Source organism: Sciurus vulgaris (genome assembly GCF_902686455.1).
Source record: "Sciurus vulgaris genome assembly, chromosome: 1".
Taxonomy (NCBI): Eukaryota; Metazoa; Chordata; class Mammalia; order Rodentia; family Sciuridae; genus Sciurus; species Sciurus vulgaris.
Window position 1 is genome coordinate 87,895,371 of NC_136461.1, and position 6,045 is coordinate 87,901,415.

General features: G+C 38.6%; 1 protein-coding gene across 1 annotated transcript in view; it reads left to right on the top strand.

The window, feature by feature from the left end:
• The window catches only part of LOC306639399 (uncharacterized protein), an 829,262-nt gene that overhangs the window by 254,323 nt on the left and 568,894 nt on the right, over positions 1-6,045 (top strand). The window lies entirely within an intron of this gene.

A 6,045-nucleotide genomic window follows, 5' to 3' on the forward strand; every position in this document is an offset into this window, starting at 1 on the left:
TTTAACATCCAACCTGTCCTGATGAGATGGCTAAAATGCCTTAGACACAAAGTTTCTGTTAAAACCTGTTAGATCCTTCCAGATCTCAGTCAAGGCTTACATTGAAATATAAATAAAAGAAGCCTAAAGGCTCAGTAGGAGACTGGTCTCAAACCCAGGGAAAGAAAAGGTAAAAAGAGTCTTTAAAACTCCAGCAAAGTAAATGCTATATTTTTAATTATATGTTTTTTTGAGCTCATGATTTTTTGATCAGTTCTATTTTTTATTCAACTAGAGTTTTTGAACATCTGTTACACTGCAATGGAGATTCACCTATAAAGTTACAAGGGCTTGATTTTGTGTTATTTGTATGTTGTGCTGTCTGATGTCATGTTTTGTCTGTATCAAAACTGAGCACTCCTAAAATTAAAATTTAAAAATGGATCCAGATACTTTTAATTCACATGATTTAAAAAAGGTTCAAATTGGGTAAACTAATAAGAGTAAAATGTCTTTGAAAATAACTTGCAAGTCTCTAGGTGGTCAAGCTAATAAAATATTGATGTTAATAAAATGTCTAATATCAATTGTTTCTAGGACTTTTCTTCAACAGGGAAGAGACAGCAAATACTGTTCAGGACACTTGTCTGATATCTTGGTTTTTTTACAGAATAAGTGAATTAGAGTTAACATGTATGGGATTACTCTAATGTGTTTGTAGAGACATCTGATTAATTTACAAAGTTAAATGCTAATTGTTAAATAACATCGAGTACTTTTAACTCCTTAAATTCCATGGGGTATCATACTTAAACATTATTGGTGTTTTCATAGGTTGGTAAATAAAAGGGTATAAACTTGCTTTGTGTCATCACTAAACTAAAAACAAGGTTACTAAGAGTTATGTCCTAACAAGTGCAATTCTATATACAAAGGGTCCCAAAAGTTTCAACTGTGTTTCAATTAGAGTACTATAAACAACAGAATATTTAATCTTATTAAAATAGAGTAATTTATCTAAATTCAGAAATTTCATAAGAGTTGTTTCAGAATGTGAACAAAAAGGGGACAATGAATAGGAAAGAGAAAATAAAAGGTTCTGGGTATGGAAATATATTTAGTAAAAGGAAAAAGGAAATGTTTCTGGGTAAGAAAGTGCTTGTGTGATGAAATACATGAGGGTCTAAGTAAGTGCTATGAAAGTCTGTGTAAGTAAAGGGCAAGTTTCAACAAGTTTGTGTGTAACTAAGTTGGTTATATGTATGTGAGACAGCTAAAACTATTGAAGGTTTTTCCTAAGGTGAAATACTAACGTTCTGATGTAAACCAAAGTTTAATCTATATGGTAGAATGACATGGTAAAATGACAAGAATTTGAAACACTAATTTACTCTTAACTTTGTGTCTATTAAGTTTATTCTTTAGAACAATTAGTCTTAAAAATTGGGGTGTATACAATTATGGTTAAACAACTATTATAGAGTATTGTACTTTGTTACAGAGTATACATTTCTCTTTAAAAACTCAATTTGGTAAGATAAAAGTGTCAAGGTATTTGCGAAATGGTCACTAGTTGTATATTAAATGTGTTCATATTTTTCAGGACCACAAGTTTTTAAAGCAACTAATTTATTAAGCTCTGCTATCCTCCAGATTAAACTTGTCTGTAATGGTAATCTTAAACTTATAAAGAGTAAATTTTATTGGGGATTTATTTCTATCATTTAATGTTCTATTATAGGACCTGCTATCAATAGGGTATGTGTAAAATTTGTTACTTTTTACACTGAGATAAAGAATTTCAAATGTAAATGTATTTCTAAACATTAGAGTCTGATTTGTTTAAAGGTTAATATTGTGAAATATGAAAGAAACATGAAAACATTTTGCCACTTAATCACACAAAAGGAAAGTTAAAAGCTCTCTCAGCCTTTCTTTGATTCATGTTTTAGATACTATGTTAAATTGTGTTAATTATAAAGTTTATATAGACTCAGGAAACAGTATATGTAAACTACTTAATGGTATTTAAGGAAAAGAAGCAAAGATCAACATCAGAATTAGAACACTTAAGATCTGTAAAGAGCTACGCCTTACCTGAGATAAGGCTCTGCCTCCCACCTCACTATGTGTAGAATAGCTCCAAAATAAGCCAGACTTCAGCTTATTTAAAGTTATAGTCAAAAATTGGTTGTTGTTCTGTTAGAGTATTGTACTATGTTACAGAGTCTAAATTTTTCTTTAAAAACTAAATTTGGTAAGATAAAAGTGTCAAGGTAGTTCTCAATCAAAATTCAAGATAGCTATTATACAAGCTGAATATATTTTTACTCTTGCTAATTTCATTTTGTAAAACTGTTACCTGTTAATGTTTTGCGGAAGTAGCTGCTCCAAGAACAAACAACCTAGGTAACTTGTGATAATAAGCCATCACCTATAGAATAGATAGTGGTAACTTCCAGTACTAATGCAGACTCCAGTTAGATAAAAGGGTAAATAACTGTAAAGTTATGGACATTAAAGTTAAAGCCCATTACTCTTAATTTATGACTGGTGAGACTGGCTTGCTGGATAATTAAGATCAAACTTAGAAATTGGAGTTAAATACAGAGGTCAAGAAAAGTCCATATTTGGGTCTTGCCCTCAACGTTAGCCTGAACCCAGGGAATAAGAGAACTTCTCTAAGGAGCGTTGCAACTCTGGGTCACACAACTTCCTGATCAAGGAGATTGTTGAGACTAGAGGATGAAAAATTATCCAGTGCATCTGTTGCAGAGGAGGGTCATGGAAAAGGGGAAACATCCCTTGATGTTTCTAAAGGAAGTCACCTCATCAAGAGACCCTGCCTAATCAAAGTCACTGGTGGAGCTAAGGAGCCGCTCTTAAGTTCTGTACAAGTGACCCCTGTGGGAACTCAGCTGACTCTTTAACAAGACAGGAACCAGGTCAACTTGACCAGCTTGATCTTAGATACCCAGCAAAACAGTTTAAACCAAAATATAGGCATTCTTGGGCATTTAAAGGAAATAATAATTAAATGTAACTTAAGATGTACACTTGTATTAGCCCACTAGAATAAAGGCTGGAAGCTACAAATGAAAGAAAGATTCTGCAGCAAATGTGCCTGATAACTATCAAGAGAAACTGCCAGAGTCAGAAGTTTTTAGTCAGTTTAAGACCTTCCTAAGCTACACAGGTAGACTTAATCTATGTTTGCTAGTATGATTATCTATTCCTAAGTAACAGAAGTATAGAGATCTCTAGTAAACACAGGTTATACCAATAAAGGGATATTTTACAAAATCAGATGACATTAAGTAGCTTAACTATATTTTCTGGGGACATCTGTGACATGTTGTGTTTACATTCCTGATAACCTGGACAATGTTAAAGTCCCCTAATAAAGGCCTTGTCCTCTCTAGCCTTTGCTAGGTCTAGTTATGAGAACAATTTCTCAGTTCTTCCACCTCCTGGTGAGAGATTAACTTCTGTCATTTTCATGATACTCAGTGGCATGTTTCAGATGCTGCAACATTTACTTTGTACTAATCTCATTTCAGTACTCATGTCTTTTTGTTCTTCTATCATAGAAGCACCCACCCCCAGATGACTTTACAACCTGCTCTTCCCCAACCAGGCTTCTTCCTGGGACCCCTCGATTGACCCAACTTTTTTAAAAAAAGGAACTCCAAACTGCTTGCCCCTCGCTGCCCCCATTCAGCTTCAAAGCAGCCAGAACGACTGATGCCCCTTTTCATTTCCTTAACAAGCAGTTAGGGGTTCCCTAAAGCTAAAGGGGGGAATGAAGCCAGAATTAAGGACAGGTAGTTAGTGTAGAAATAGGGAATTGGGTCAATTGAGGAAATGAAGCCATAAAGTCATCTGCCTCTGAAAGTTGGAGACTGCCCCTGGAAGAATAGAATGTCAAAGATCTCCGGAGGCCATTGATTACCAAATTTACCTGCCTTTATCAAGGACTGTTTATCAAGGACTGCAAACAAGGGGCTGATAATTGGTGCCCCCTGGGCCCTTGCCTGCCTGAAAAGTCAATGGCATTGCCGCCTGGATTCATGCTTTGCATGTCAAGCCTGTATCACCACCAGACCCAATGTGGAAAGTGGAAAAATTGGACAACCCCCTTAAGCTCCACATCCACCATGTTCCTGTTCTTTTTGACGCACCTCCCGCCGATAAGTAGTCCCAACCCTCATGACCCCCAAAGACTAACATGGCAGGCCCTCTCCCAGACTGGAGATATAATATGGAGCACCACCAGGGAGAAACCCCTTTGGGCTTGGTGGCTGTCCCTAACCCCAGACATCTGTGCCTTCGTAGCTGGGTTAGATAATTGGTATATCCCTACCCTGACTTCTGAGGAGGCCCATAGACCTTGGCCAACATCACCCAGGCCTTTTGGGGGAACAGAATACCAAGGGTACAATCCAGGATGTAACTACCCACGCTCCCGTGACAATCTAAAACAGACCCCTTTCTATGTCTGCCCCCGGGATGGGAGGTCACAGAATATGGCAAGGATGTGCGGAGGTATAGACCATTATTATTGCTCCGCATGGGGGTATGAGACTACTGGCAACACTTATTGGCGCCCCACCTCCTCCTGGGATTTAATAACTGTACAGCAAAATCTTACGGCAGCCAAATGTAACAACCAAGGGTGGTATAACCCTCTGAACATCTCCTTCACGGAGTCACCTTCATCAGGGAGAGATTAAGTGCTGTACAGGTACTAATGCTCAGGCAATAATACCAGTCCCTCTGCCAAGGAAACAGCTTTGGAGAAGAGTATATAGAGACAGAAGTTCCATGATTAGAACTTACCAAAAAAGAAAATGGGGAAATGAAAGAATGGACATTTTTTTAAGCTGTCTATTTTATCTCAACTCCCTAAGGTTTCCCTCCCAGTGACGGGAACAAAGCCCTTAAACCTGTTCCAGGAAACAGCCCCAAACAGAGAGTAAAAGAGTAATTGGAGCAAGATAGTATTCAGGCAGTTAAGACACCAGAATCTACACCCTGTTGTAAAACATTGTGAAACATGTTGTATGTTATCAGCAAACCCAGACCCCCTTTGAATTTTCCCGGCAGCTTTGTTCCCCTTTTCCCTTTCATGTGCAACCCCTCCCGATGTGTGGTCTCTGCCTTTATAAACCTACAAGATTTTTTGCTCGGGACTCGACTCCTCGACTCCTGCATGAGTCACGAGTCGGGTCCCAGCGCGCTGGAATAAACACCTCTTGCGGTTTGCCTCAAGTGATGCCTCCTGCGGTTGATTGGGGTTGCCTTCGATCCATGGGACAAAGTTGGGGTTTCCTTTTTGGGGGCTTTACAGTTCCAAATTAGTAAATTGTCCTGAGCCAGAAAGCATGTCCAAGGTAACTTGAACTCCATTCAATTTATTAAGTTCTGCCTCATCTGAACAATTCTCTATCTAATTGGATTATCACATTAAATATTCACCTTCAGAAAGGCAGGAGTTACCTAGACAGAGTCAATCCTTAGGTGGCAAAGCCTCATTAGATGTGGATTGTAACAGACTTAATATAAATGGTGTGTTCGCTCTGTTAGGTCGGAAATTAGCTGACTGTAGGGGGCAAAGTTGAGCAGCTGGAACAAAGAAGCTGAGCACCTGGAACAAAGACCAGTCCTCCAAAGGTGACCAGAAAGTTCACAGCAAGGTGGATTGAAAGTTTCACTCAGCCTTCACACCCACCTGTCACTCAACAGAACCCCCTTCCATCCCAGTCTATAAAAACCCTGGGCAGCCAGGGCCACATGGGATTTTCTCCGGATCCCTATACCCCTGGGAATTTCACCAGAGAGCCAAATTCCAATAAAGCTTGCTCTGGCCACTTTCTGTCCGAATTTATTAGCTGCTAACTGTGCCACCCCCCAGCCCACCGAGACCCACCCGAGCTTACACGCTCCATACATAGAGCATGCAGATTTTAACTCCCTTAATGTTGTAATAGAAATAGACACATGAGTTCTTTTTGGTCCCTCAGAACTTTGAGAATCATTTTGCTCAAAAATAGGGTTTAACCCAAA